Below are 15,616 nucleotides of genomic sequence, written 5' to 3'. Positions count from 1 at the left end.
GTTCTTGTTCTGTCCTTTTATAGGCCCACATCTTGGTGCAACTGTAACTCTAAGAGAATGCCCTAAGATGACCCTTCCCCCTCCCGCAGGTGGAACGTTTGAAGTGGAGACACCCATCTCAGGTTGCTCTGATATGTAAATCATCCTCTGGAGCTTGGACACTTTTGAAAGTCCTGTGAACAGTTCCTGCCAGGCCCGCTCACAACCAGTGCCTAGAAAGCGAGGTCAGGAGTGCAGTAGGGGAAGCTCACTAAAACATTTCCAAGATGAAGACGAGGCCACAGCTGAAGACGAAGAAGATGAAGGAGGAAGTGGAGAATGAGAAAGAAGAGGAAAAAAAGCAGGAGAAGCAAGAGGGTCTGAGGCCTTCATGTTTTCATATAATTTTCATTCATTCCTCTATTTAAAAGTAAAATTGGGTTGCCAGGGTAACTCAGTCACTTAAACATCTGTCTCTGCCTCAGATCATGATCCTGGGGCCCTAGGATCGAGTCCCACATTGGGCACCCTGCTGAGAGGGGAGTCTGCTTCTCCCTCTTTCCCTGCCCCTCCCCCTGCTTGTGCGCTCGTGCTCTCTCTCTCTCTCTCTCTCAAATAAATAAATAAATAAAATCACTTTTTAAAAAAGTAAAAATAAATCATTGAGTTATTTTCTACAATACGCCTTAAATTGTTTTAGGCACTGAGAATACGGAGATGACAGATGGGTCTCTACAAGCTGGCAGGTCACAGATAAGTTAGCAGACTCTACCTGCCGGTGTAAGCAGATAGAGTGTGGCATTATTTGAGACCTCCCCTTTCACGCGCATAAGTGCACCATCTCTGCTGCCCACATGCTCTATGCACAAGGGAAAAAGGAAGCAATAAGGGGACACTGGCCTATATTTTGGGTAAGAAAAGACTTTAAAAATTAGACACCCAGGTTATTAGTTGATTATTAGTTCTCTGCTGGTTGCTGTTACAAGGCATCCCCTTCACCACAATCCCATGCCATTTTTATGTCCATCTTACAGATGAGAAGGCTTCAGAAAGATTACTCTGCCTATTCTTTTTGGCACAGTCATTAATGGAAAGCCTGGATTCAAGCCCAGACGATCTGAGAATGGATGCTTGTGATCACCACCGTCATTTCCTCCTCATTTGATCACCTTGATCAAAGTGGTATGTGCTTTCCTTCAGTAGTAAAAGAGGTGCAGTTAGGGAGTCAAAGGTAAGCTCTGAGACTTTTCAGAGGTTTGGAACAATTTTCCACAAAATGTGTGCTGTAGAAACCTTTATCAGAGTCACTTGGATATTCATTAAATACACAGACTTGACACCATCTCTTGTACCCCCTGAAAATTCAAAATCCTCCAAAATGCTTCTTTTTAAAGACTTTTTTTATAAGGATTTATTTATTTTCGAGAGAGAAAGAGAAACTGTGCATGAGCTGGGGGGAGGGGCAGCAGGAGAGGGAGAGAGAATCCCAAGCAGACTCCAAGCTGAGTGCATCTCACTCAGATGTGAGATGGGGCTCCATCAAACAACCTTGAGATCATGACCTGTGCCAAAATCAAGAGTCAGATGTTTAACCGATGGAGCTATCCAGGCATTCCCTTCCAAAATGTTTCTTTTTTTTTTTTTTTTAATTTTATTTATTTATTTGACAGACAGAGATCACAAGTAGGCAGAGAGGCAGGCAGAGAGAGAGGAAGGGAAGCAGGCTCCCCGCTGAGCAGAGAGCCCGATGTGGGACTCGATCCCAGGACCCTGGGATCATGACCTGAGCCGAAGGCAGCGGCTTAACCCACTGAGCCACCCAGGCGCCCCCAAAATGTTTCTAAATATACAATGCCATGAATATCAGCCCATACCTTAGCCATTTGAGGCACCTAGTTTAGCCAGAGATGGCAAGAAATACTGTAAGAAATTGAGAATTATTCTCAGAGCTTGCCTGTGAAGTGGATACAGGACCACGATAGAGTAAAATGATACTGGACTTGCAAATGTAAGCAACTAGAAAACCAAAAAAACCAGGAGAAACAACTGTTTTTAGACTTTGGAAAACAGACTTGTCAAAAATGTAATCTCTGAAAATCAGGAAAGGAAATGAGCCATGGAGTTGCCCTAAGTTTCTTCCTGGAAGCATTTTTAGGGCTATAACATAAGTGAAAAGAGTTCAAGCAGAGCCCTGAAGCCTTGGTGAGTAGAAGAGACAGAGATGGGCATTCAGGGAAGTTGAGACAGCTGTGGAACATATGGGACACATATAAGATACAAGGCCAGTGGGGGCACCTGGATGGCTCAGTCGGTTAAGGGTCTGCCTTCCACTCAGGTCATGATCCCAGGGTCCTGGGATGGAGCTCCTGCACCGGGGCTTCCTGCTCAGCAGGGATCTTGCTTCTCCCTCTCCCTCTGCCCCCCTCCCCTTCATGCTCTTTCTCTCGTGCTCTCTCTATCTCAAATAATAAGTAAATAAAATCTTTAAAAAAAAAAAACAGATATAAGGTCAGTAAAGAAAAACTGCTAAGGAAACAAACTGAATGATTCCCAGAACCCAAATGAAATTTGGAGATATTTGAATTCTAATCAGCCATAGTATAGAGATCACGTCAAAGACCCATCATTTCAGTGAAGCTCCCAGAAGTATAATGTCTTATTAATGCCTGTAAACCAAACACAGAAGGAAATTACTCTAGAATTGCTCTAACAGAGCTTAAGAACAAGCCTCAACAGGATCAAGCTGATTGGTGACTTCATTGTTTTCCAAACAAATTTCAGCACTCCTTAGAGAATGCAACAAACTCTAGACCCTTTAACATGACAACATTCACAATTGCAATCTCCAGGGGACTGTCACCTCTAAGTAGGGGGGGGAAATAAGTCAATACAAACAGAAGACAGAAATGAGAGATGGCTGAACTTTACACACACAAACATATACACACTTACAATGTTCAGAAACACTCAAGAAGATGTAAAGGAAAATATGAATATACTGGTTGGACTTGAAAAGCAGATTGGAAACTACAGAAGAAAATTTCGGAGAATTAGAAAATATAAAACTGCAAACTGAAGCACAGAGAGTATAAAAAAGCAGACTTGTGGAGCTATGTTAGGCAGACCAGCACTGATGATTTCAGGCCCTCTTGGGTTAGCATACCACTCAGTAGCTTTGTGGCCTTAGCCAGCTGATTTGACTTCTCTGTGCCTCAAATTCACCACCCATTTACAAATATGGAAAATCATAACATGTAGATTAAAGCATTCGCATGGAATTAAACATGTTAATATATGTTGGTGTAAGTAAGGTACCGGACACCCATGGTAGTCACTCAATGAATTTTAACAATTTTTATTAAATACCAAACAGGTAAGAGAAAAAAAACTGATCACAGTAAATTATTCCTAACTGATGATCTAAGATTTTCAATATTTGAAACTGGAAAATATAATTTGCTAAAAGCAAAACAATTATTAAAAATAATAAATAACTTACTTCTGAAAAGGAATGGAATTTATTAGAATCATACTGTATAATAAAAAAGTTTCAATTACGGATTTTTCCTTCACTTGTGATGGGGCTATATCCTGATAAACTCATGGTAAATTTAAAATATCAAAAGTCAAAAATGCATTTAATACACCTAGTCTACTGAACATCATAGCTTAGCCTCACTTACCCTAAATGTGTCAGAACACTCATGTTACCCTATGGTTGCATAAAATCATCTACTACAAACCCATATAATAAAATGTTGAATATCACATGAATTTATTGAATACTGTCCTGAAAAAAACAGAATACTTGTACAGGTGCAGAATGGTTGTTAAATATATTGGTTGTTTATCCTTGAGATGGTGAACCAATGCCCAGCCTCATAAGAGAGATTGTGCCACACACTGCTAACCTGGGAAAAGCTCAAAATTCAAAAATTAAAGTATGATTTCTACTAACAGTGTATCACATTTTCATAATTATAAGGTTGAAAATTATAAGGCAAAATATGCTCAGTCAGTATACCTTTTAAGACATGGAGATAAAAAGGACACATAATAAATTGTTAAGGATGATTACCTGTAAGGCGGAGAATGGGAGATGGGGAAACCGAGGACTTTTGCTTCCTACTTTGTATATTTCTGTATCTTTTCAATTCTTTCTAAAATCATAGACTGTTCATAGAATAAAATTAAGGGTATTAAAATGACATGACTAGACACTATGGCATTGATGAAGGATAGAATCAGAAAAAAAGTTTACCTTTAACCTAGATGGCTGACCCAGAGCCTGCATAGTTCCAATAATGGTCAACTATGTGCTGGCTAATGTATTTTTTTTTTTTTAAGATTTTATTTAGGAAATCCAGGAGCAAGATGGCAGAGGAGTCGGGGACTTCAATATCATTGAGACCCAGGAGTTCAGCTAGATAGTTATCAAACCAATCTGAACACCTAAAAACTCAACAGGAGATCAAAGAGAAGAAGAGAGAGCAATTCTAGGAACAGAAAAGCAACCACTTTCTGGAAGGTAGGACAGGTGGAGAAGTGAATCTGAGGTGATATATGGGAAGACAGACTGCGGGGAGAGGGGCTGGCTCCCGGCAAGTGGTAGAGCAGCAAAGCACAAAATTGGAACTTTTAGAAGTCCTCTCCACTGAGGGACATGCTCCAGAGGCTAAGCGGGGGTTTGAGTCCTCACGGGGACAGTGTGGTCTCAGGACCTGTGGGCTCACAAAAAGACCAGAGGTGTCTGAGTGTGGCAGAACTGCCAGGTATCAGAGTGGGGAAGCCGGCTAAAGAGACAGAGACAAGGAGTTGGCTCTCAGCTCCGGGTTGCCTTAAACCATGATCCAAGACATAGTCAGTGACAAGGAGAAAATCCTGAAAGCAGCTAGTGTCAAGAGGTCTGTAACCTACAATGGTAGAAATATTAGATTGGCAGCAGACCTATCCACAGAGACCTGGCAGGCCAGAATGGACTGGCATGATATATTCAGAGCACTAAACAAGAAAAATATGCAGCCAAGAATACTATATCCAGCTGGGCTGTCATTGAAAATAGAAGGAGAGATAAAATTTCCAGGACAAACAAAAACTAAAAGAATTTGTAAACACAAAACCATCCCTCCAGGAAATGTTGAAAGGGTTCCTCTAAGCAAAGAGAGAGCCTAAAAGTAACAGATCAGAAAGGAACAGAGAAAATATACATTGACAGTCACCTTACAAGAAGTACAATGGCACTAAGTTTATATCTTTCAAGAGTTACCCTGAATGGGAATAGGCTAAATGCCCCAATCAAAATACACAGGGTATTGGATGCTGGAGAAAGAACAGCAAAGAAAGCCCAAACCCAGCAGGAGAAGAGAAGTAATAAAGATCAGACCAGAAATCAATGAAATAGAAACCAGAACAGTAGAACAAATCAATGAAACTAGGAGCTGGTTCCTTGAAAGAATTAATAAGATTGATAAACCCCTGGTTGGACTTCTCAAAAAGAAAAGAGAAAGGACCCAAATAAATAAAATCATGAATGAAAGAGGAGAGATCCCAATCAACATGAAAGGAATACAAACAATTGCAAGAACGTATTATGAGCAACTATACACCAGCAAATTTGACAATTTGGAAGAAATGGATGCATTCCTAGAGACAGGTACTACCAAAACTGTATCAGAAAGAAATCAAAAACCTGAACAGACCCATAACCAGTAAAGAGATTGAAGCAGTCATCAAAAATCTCCCAATAGAGACCACATCCAGACAGCTTCCCAGGGGAATTCAACCAAAAAATTAAAGATGAATTAATACTTATTCTCCTGAAACTGTTCCAAAAAATAGAAATGGAAGGAAAACTTCCAAACTCATTTTATGAGGCCAGCATTACCTTGATCCCAAAACCAGACAAAGACCCCATCAAAAAGAAGAATTACACAGATGAATTGAAATCTGATGAACACAGATGTGAAAATTCTCACCAAAATACTAGCCAATAGGATCCAACAGTACATTAAGAGGATTATTCACCACATCCAAGTGGGATTTATTCCTGGGCCGCAAGGTTGGTTCAACATCTACAAGTCAATCAATGTGACACAATTATTAATAAAAGAATGTATACTCTCAGTAGATGCTGGAAAAGCATTTGACAAAGTACAGCATCCTTTCTTGATCAAAATTCTTCACAGTGTATGGATAGAAGGTACATACCTTAATACCATAAAGCCATCTATGAAAAACCCACAGCGAATATCATTCTCAATGGAGAAAAACTGAGAGCTTTCCCTCTAAGGTCAGGAACACGGCAGGGCTGTCCACTATCACCACTGCTATTCAACATAGTACTAGAAGTTCTAGCCTCAGCAATCAGACAACAAAAGGAAATAAAAGGCATCTGAATCAGCAAAGAAGAAGTGTAACTCTCACTGTTTGTAGATGATATGATACTTTATGTGGAAAACCCAAAAGACTCCACTCTAAAACTGCTAGAACTCACACAGGAATTCAATGAAGTGTCAGGATGTAAAATCAATGCACAGAAATCAGTTGCATTTCTATATACCAACAACAAGACAGAAGAAAAATTAAGGAGTCAATCCCATTTACAATTGCATCCAAAACCATAAGATACCTAGGAATAAAACTAACCAAAGAGTATAGTTTCTGTACTCAGAAAACTATAGAGTACTGATGAAAGAAATTGAGGAAGACACAAAGAAATGGAAAAATGTCCCATGCTCATGGATTGGAAGAACAAATATTGTGAAAACATCTATGCTACCTAGAGCAATTTACACATTTAATGCAATCCCTATTAAAATACCATCAACTGTTTTCAAAGAAATAGAACAAATAATCCTAAAATTTATATGGAACCAGAAAAGACCTCGAATAGCCAGAGGAATTTTGAAAAAGAAAACCAAAGTTGGTGGCATCACAATTCCGGACTTCAAGCTCTATTACAAAGCTGTAATCATCAAGACAGTATGGTACTGGTACAAAAACAGGCACATAGATCAATGGAAGAGAATCGAGAGCCCAGAAATGGACCCTCACTCTATGGTCAACTAATCTTTGACAAAGCAGGAAAGAATGTCCAATGGAAAAAAGACAGCCTCTTCAACAAAAGGTGTTGGGAAAATTGGACAGCCACATGCAGAAAAATGAAACTGGACCATTCCCTTACACCACACACAAAAATAGACTCAAAATGGATGAAAGACCTCAACGTGAGACAAGAATCCATCCAAATCCTTGAGGAGAACATAGACAGCAACCTCTTCGACCTCAGCCACAGCAACTTCTTTCTAGAAACATAACCAAAGGCAAGGAAAGCAAGGGCAAAAATGAGCTATTGGAACTTCATCAAGATCAAAACCTTTTGCACAGCAAAGGAAACAGTTAACAAAACCAAAAGACAACTGACAGAATGAGAGATGATAATTGTAAATGATCAGATAAAGGGCTAGTATCCAAAATCTATAAAGAACTTATCAAACTCAACACCCAAAGAACAAATAATCTAATCAAGAAATGGGCAGAAGACAAGAACACACATTTCTGCAAAGAAGACAGACATCCAAATAGCCGACAGACACATGAAAAAGTGCTTAATATCACTGGGCATCAGGGAAATACAAATGAAAACCACAGTGAGATACCACCTCATACCAGTCACAATGGCTAAAATTAACCAGTCAGGAAACAATGGGTGTTGGTGACGATGTGGAGAAAGGGGAACTCTCCTACATTGTTGGTGGGAATGCAAGCTGGGGCAGCCACTCTGGAAAACAGTATGGAGGTTCCTCAGAAAGTTGAAAATATGGGTGAGCCTGGTGGTAGATACTGTGGAGGGCTTGTATTGCATGGAGCACTGAGTGTGGTGCATAAACAATGAACTCTGGTACACTAAAAAGAAATTAAAAAAATAAAAAAATTTTTTTTAAAAGTTGAAAATAGAGCTACCCTATGGCCCAGTGATTGCACTACTGGGCATTTACCCTGAAAGTACAAATGTTGTGATCAGAATGGGCACATGCACCTGAATGTTTATAGCAGCAATGTCCAAAATAGCCAAACTATGGAAAGAACCTAGATGTCCATCAACAGATGAATGGATAAAGATGTGAGAATATATATATATACACACACACACACACATATGTATTTATATATATATATATATATATGTGGTGAAATACTATGCAACCATAAGAAAACATGAAATCTTGCCATTTGCAATGACCTGGATGGAACTAGAGGGTATCATGCTAAGTGAAATAAGTCAGTCAGAGAAAGAAAATTGCCATATAATGTCTCTGATATGAGGAATTTGAGAGGCAAGGTGGGGGTCGTGTGGTGAAGAGAAGTGAAAAACAAAATAAGATAGTACCAGGGAGGGAGACAAACCGTAAGAGATGCTTAAGCTCACAAAACAAACTCAAGTTTGCCAGGGGGAGGAGGGTATGGAGAGGGTGGTTGGGTTATGGACATTGGGGAGGGTATGTGCTATGGTGAGCGCTGTGAATTGTGTAAAACTGAAGATTCACAGACCTGTACCCCTGAAGCAAATAATACATTATATGTTTATTTTAAAAATATTTATTTATTTGACTCAGAGAGAGAGACAGAGAGAGAGGAAACACAAGCAGGGGGAGTGGGAGAGGGAGAAGCAGGCTTCCTGCTCAGCAGGGAGCCCAATGCAGAGCTCAATCCCAGGTCCCTGGGATCATGACCTGAGCAGAACGAAGACGATTAACCCACTGAGCCATCCAGACACCCCTGGTTAATGCATTCTTAAAGGGTTTCATGACTAGCCTTCACATATCACCAATAGTTAATATCAAGCTGAATGATAAGCACCAGAGAAATCTTGTAAAAGTAGTTTTATGAATAGAAATAGAAATAGGAAGAAGACGTTTATTATCTAATCCTGTACACTGCCTAATTAATTTATTACCTAATCCCGTACGCCGCCTCTCCCTTGAGCACTAAGCAGGTAACCACCAGCTTCATACAACAAAAAGCATAGTTCTTTCTGCCCAGGGATCCCGTCCCTGTGCTACTCAAATAAACTTAGTAAGCCACACCATACAATGTCTAAAGAGTTCTTTCTTGACCATTCTGTTCCGACTTGCAACAATATCACTTAATTAGACAGAAATTGACTGATGCTTTCTTCTGCCTCCAGCTTTACAAATGATTCATTGCTTCATTAGATTGTCACCTTTCCTCACTAAATACTATTAGACAGTTGTCTTAAGGTCGATAGCATCAATACACTATTGCATATACTGTCAAGGTTACAATGGGCCATTTAAAACACCAGTATAGCATCTAGCACATAGCAGGTTTCAAGAAATTACTATATCCCTGATGTCCCTCTCTCCAGTTAGTACCCATTTTCATTTAATGAACATCAAGATTTTGGAATTTAGCAGTTGCTTCCGGTCCATCTCTCTATTTTTCTGTAGTTTTTCTTAATTAGTGTCTTTCATTGTTGTTCCTTTCATTCAAATTTATTTTATTATTTTATTTTTAAAGTAATCTCCACCCCCAGTATGGGGCTTGAACTCACAACCCCACGATTAAGAGTAGTACACTCACCCAACTGAGCCAGCCAGGCATCCCTCATTGTTGTTCCTTTTGTTTTCTTTTTTCCTACAGGCAAAGATAAGAGAAAACAAAATGAGATACTAAAAAATGGCTTTTTCTGTTTTCACACGCAGACAAGAAAAGTATTCCTTGTCATATTTTTGCTTAGGAAATACCAAAGAGCATTTGGAGTGAAGGATAAACACAACTGCAGGGGAAAGGCTTTCAGAAACCCATTAACTGATTTCCAGCACTGGTGATGGATGATGGACAGAAACAAATTCTTTTGTAGCATACAAGAACACTGCAGGAAATAGCGTTTTAACCTGCCTTAAATAATGAGCAGGACATAATAACTAACTTAAATACACAGTGGGCAGCCAAAATGCCTGAGGCATATGTTCTCTGCAACATTTTCTATTCTAAAAGTGAAAGAAAATTCCTGAGTCCATTGGCACTGCCTAAAAACCTACATAGTGCTGAATGTATTTTAAAATAGTTACAATATTTAGTTTATAGTTAGAAAAATGATTTTTGTATGTTGCACAAATTTTTCAATGTAAATATATTTAAAAGAAGTGTATGTGTAAAGAAGTGTATATATAGATATATAAAATATATATATTTTTAAGATGTTGTTTGTTCATGAGAGAGAGAGATGCAGAGGTAGAGGGAAAGCAGGCTCCCCATGTAGCATGGAGCTGGATGCGGGACTCCATCCAAGGACCCCAGGATCATGACCTGAGCCAGAGGCAGACACTTAACGGACTGAGCCACCGAGGTGTTCAAGAAGTATATATATTTAAAAAAAAAATTCTGATGCATATAAAAATTACTGAAATCTGAGTAAGGCTCATAGTTTAATTTATATGTACTAGTGTACCAATGTCAATTTCTTGGTCTTAATAGTGTGCAGTGGTCAAGGTGTTATTATTGGAGGAAGCTGAGTGATGGGTAAATGACAACTTCCCAAACAATCTTTGCCGTTTTCTGTGTCCAAAATTATTTCAGAATAAAAAGTTTTTAAAAATCCCTATACTTTAATATTTTGGTTTTGAAACAAAAAATGACATTGTGATTTAAAAATGGACAAAAGAACCATGTCAGTAAGGACCCTTTATTTCTGTGGTCAGTGATTTCCTTACCTGAAAAAGTCCAGGAGCAGCTCAGATACCATCATTTTGTTTCTCTCTTGCCTACCTTCCACCCAGTTCTTATTTCTCCTGGCTGGCTCTAATTTCAGACAGGTTCTTCTCTCCAGAAGCTACAATATACCTAAGGGGAGAAAGAGGTGAGAGAAGAACAGAAAACTCCTATTTGCACAAGTAAGGTGAATAGTTGCTAAGTAAAAAAACAAAACAAATATCTACTCTAGTAGATATAGATGAGCAGATAATGGAAAGTAAAAAAGAAAAGTGTTCTGTGAATATTTAGAAGGTATGAGGTATATATCTTTACCAATAATCAAAGTCATGTAAATTTAGAACAAAGTACCATTTTCATCCAATAAGCTGGCAAAAATAAAACATTAAGACAGACAGACAGGATGGGGAACATAAAAGGGTACAGTTCTGGAAATTTGCTCATACGCCCAGTCATTTCGCCTTCAGAGATCCTAAGGAAGGAATAAAAAATACAGATGATGACTTTGTACAAGGGTATTTATGCAATGTTATTTATCCAAGTAAAAAGCATAATGTCTCAAAATATGGGAATAGTTAAATAAATCATATTTCTGAATGACTGGATATTTAGCAAACTTCCTGACTTCTTGTAATATTTTTTAAAAAGGAAACGAATGTGTATAAACCTTTTTATAGATATTGTATATTGTATGTATATACCTTTTTATAGATATATATAGCTTTTTAAAGAATGATCCTCGAATTCTGAAACAGTTTATTAGTTGTGTGAACTTGGGTAGAGAATTAACCCTCTGTCCTTCAGTTTCCTCATCTGGAAAATGAGGATAATAAGGGTGCCTTATAGGCTTGAAATGATGGTTCAGTTAATACAAGTATTGCAACGAATAATACAACTACAAAACACAAAAATAATACAGTAAAATAAGTACTACATGTTATTACTTCTTGTACAGGCACCTGTACAGGCTGTTGATGTATGACATGCCTAGTGCGTACTACAATAATCGAAACAGTTTCTATTTTTTAAAGATTTTATTTATTTATTTAAGACAGCGAGTGAGTGGGGGGAACAAGCAAGGGGGGAGGGGCAGAGAGAGAAGGAGAAGCAGGCTCCCCAGCAAGCAGGAACCTTGACAATGTAGAGCTCAATCTCAGGACCCTGAGATCATGACCTGAGCTGAAGGCAGGCACTTAATCCACTGAACCATCCAGGTACCCTGAAAGGTTTTCTATGATATAAAACAGGTTCCTGGGGTGCCTGGCTGGCTCAGTCAGTATAGCATGTGACTCTTGATCTCAAGGTTGTGAGTTCAACCCCCACGTTGGGGACAGAACTTACTTACAAGTTAAAAAAAAAAAAAAATCTCAGTGATAATACTTTCCTGGGCTTTAGGCTATAACTCAAGAAGTCAGGGGGCATAAATGGTTGCTCTGAGGATCCAGACTGGGCTTGAAAGAAAAGGAGAAAGTATTTTATTGTAAGCATGTTCATTCTATTTGATTCTTAACTTGTATTTGCTAAAGATAAAAATTGAGAATTTTGAGAGACGCCTGGCTGGCTCAGTTAGTAGAGCATGCAACTCTTGATCTCAGGATTGTTAAGTTTGAACTCCACATTAGTGTAGAAACCTCTTAAAAACGAAATCTTTTTTTTTTTTTTTTAAGTATTTTGAAATGTGCAGGGCCAGAGCACAGGGAAACTACTCATCTTCTTGAGGGTCTCTAAAATAAGAGATGTATCTGAAGCTACTAAAGAAAACAAGTTTGAGGAATGGGAGATTCTGATGGTGCTCCGAGGACTTCACACAAGGAAGATCTTTGCAATGTCCTGAGGGCAGGGGGGATGGGCACTTTTGCTCCCAGAAGTGGTGCTCAGACAACTTTAAGGACACCTCACCCAAAGGGATAGGAAAGTTCTGCTTTCTGATTGGCTCTGGGGGAGCTGGCCTGGCTGAAGTTCACCTTCAGACAAAAATTGTGAACTCTAATCTGCTGTAAAATTCACTGTGTGTGAGCATTTTCTCCCCAATATCACTCTAAGAAGACAGATCCCTTACCAAGGTAAGGCTCATCCCCTCCCAGAAAGAGAGAGCAAAACGGCATTTTTTTCTGGGGTGGGACATGTTAGTTCATGAGTGATCCACGGCTGTTTTTCAGACACCCAGAGAAAACAGCCTCCGAGGAGAAGAGAAATGAAATAAAAATCCATGCCCCGGGGTACCTGGGCTCAGTCACTTGAATGAAGGACCCTTGGTTTCGGCTCAGGTCAAGATCTCAGGGTCATGGGATGGAGCCATGCTGGGGGCTCCCAGCTCAGCAAGAGTCTATTTGAGATTCTCTTCCTTTCCCTCTGTGCCCCGTCCCCCAACCCCCACATGCTCTCTCTCTCTCAAATAAATAAATCTTAAAAATAAATCTTTAAAAAAAAAAAATCCATGCACATTCTTTGATTTGAGTTCAGGAATTTGCTGCCGAGAATGTTACTTCTAAACACCCAACTTTCAGGTACACTAGGGTCCCCAAATAGCTTAGCACAACTAGTCCATATCCTCCTCACTCCTCCGTGTGTTATTTCAAAACTCCTAATGTAATTCAGGATAGCATTACCTCCTTTGGAAAGGAACAGCTAGGGGCGCCTGGGTGGCTCCGTCATCAAGCATCTGCCTTTAGCTGGGGTCATGATCCCAGGATCCTGGGATCAGCCCCCCATCAGGCTCCCTGCTCAGCAGGAGTCTTCCACTCTGCTTGTATTCCCTGTCTTGCTGTGTCTCTCTCTGTCAAAAAAATAAATAAAATCTTAAAAAAAAAAAAAGAAGAGAGAGAGAGAAAGAAAAGGAATAGCTAATATGTGCACAAAAATGTTACTCTAAATTACAACTATCCAGTGAACACCTATGCAATGAAATCTAATTATTTTGCTTTCCAAGACATTTAATCTTCACTTTTCTTCTTTCTCCACCAATAACTGGTTTCTCTCCTAGGCCTTGTATTTTTGTTTTTTGTTTTTTTTTTTTAAATAATTAAAGATAACTACCAATATCAGTTCTTCATTTATAAGCAAATACTGTTATTGTAGTTTCAACTTGAGTAACAATTCCTCCACCAGAACTCAGCTTCAAGGAAACTCAGCTGCCTGAAACATACGTAAGAATTGGGAAATAGGGGCACCTGGGTGGCTCACTGGGTTAAAGCCTCTGCCTTCAGCTCAGGTCATGGTCTCAGGGTCCTGGGCTCAAGTCCCACATCCATCAGGCTCTCTGCTCAGTGGGGAGCCTCCTTCCCCCCTCTCTCTGCCAGCTTGTCATCTCTCTGTCAAATAAATAAATAAATAAAATCTTAAAAAAAAAAAAGAATTAGGAAATAAAGGATAATGGCAAGAAAAAAAAGGGGAGGGAGTTGTATGAATCTATGAACCAAAGATGCCTCAGAGATCCTAACTCATAGAGTTTATTTGCTCATATTGTGCCCCACATTTAATATGTTTCTGGGAGAGACAAGAGTATCTTGTCAGATACTATATTACCTGGAGATATAAAGATGAATAAGGAAGGAATTTACAGTTTTAATAAGATTAGCTCGTCTGGTTTTGTAACCACATAACAACAAAAACAGAAAACTAATTAAAAGAATTCCCACAGGCACAGCGGCAAGATCAAATCTAGTTCTGGTTCTATTGTTAACTCACAGAGTAATACGAGGTCAGGCACTCAAACTCTGGGTATTCATTTGGATTAGATTATGTCAGAGCTCCTATTCCATTCCAAAATTCCATGAATATGGTTTTAAAAGAGCTGATAATCTGACAACAAGAGATAATTTTTTTAAAGGCACAAGATGTAAGAAAAAGGAAAAAAGAAAAAGGAAAGGAAAGGAAGAAAGAAAGAAAAGAAAAGGAAAGGAAAGGAAAGACAAGACCTAATTCTAATTTTGGGGTAACTTTTTATAGAAGCAAAGCACTCTACCCTTTGCAGGAGACTTTATTACCACACGTAAGTACTATTCACAAAGGCCCAAAGGTAGGAAAAGTGCAGACAGAACAACTGTATATTAATATGTTTGCAGTCCTTATCCTATCATTTTTATTAACTTGTTCTCCATTGGAGGGCATCCTGTCCATCTCGATCCCTAAAACACTGTCTGCCACATATGTCTCAATAACTATATTTTGAAAGAAATAATCTTCTGTTTTGATGGTTCTTTGACTTTTGCATTCAATATTATAACCAAAATTTGGGGAACTATTTAGGTTTTTTGTTTTTGTTTTTGTTTTTGTTTTTAAGATTTATTTATTTATTTATTTGACAGAGATCACAAGTAGGCAGAGAGGCAGGCAGAGAGGTGGGGGATGGGGGAAGCAGGCTCCCCAGTGAGCAGGGAACCCGATGCGGGGGCTCAATCCCAGGATCCTGGGATCATGACCTGAGCTGAAGGCAGAGGCTTAACCCACTGAGCCACCCAGGCACCCCGGAACTATTTAGTTTTATCTCTAAATGAAGAGATAATGCTGACTCTGTTTTCCTAACCACCAGGCAATTCTCCAGTTCTCAATAGACGCAGACCACGTGGCCCACAAACGTAACTCATTCCTGACGCTATCTACCTAGAAATAGCATCAGATCCCACAGGTTAAGAGCTCAGTCTCACAAGGCTGCCCTCCCCTGCCTACTTCAGATGCCAATCACAAGTCCAGGCTATAAACTGGTTATAAATCAGAGGTTCCCACGACCCCATTCTGGGAGTGGATTAATTTTGATAGAGTGGCTCACAGAACACAGAGAAACACTTACAAGATCATCAGTTTATTAAAAAGGATATTGTAAAGGATACAGATGAACAGCCCAATGAAGAGGTCCATAGGGCGAGATCTGGAAGGAACAAAGCACAGGAGTTTCTGTCCTAAA

This window comes from Enhydra lutris, unplaced genomic scaffold (assembly GCF_002288905.1).
Source record: "Enhydra lutris kenyoni isolate GAN:26980312 unplaced genomic scaffold, ASM228890v2 scaffoldscaffold84, whole genome shotgun sequence".
Taxonomy (NCBI): Eukaryota; Metazoa; Chordata; class Mammalia; order Carnivora; family Mustelidae; genus Enhydra; species Enhydra lutris.
The sequence above is the reverse complement of the archived record's forward strand: the minus strand, read 5'-3'. Positions refer to the sequence as shown.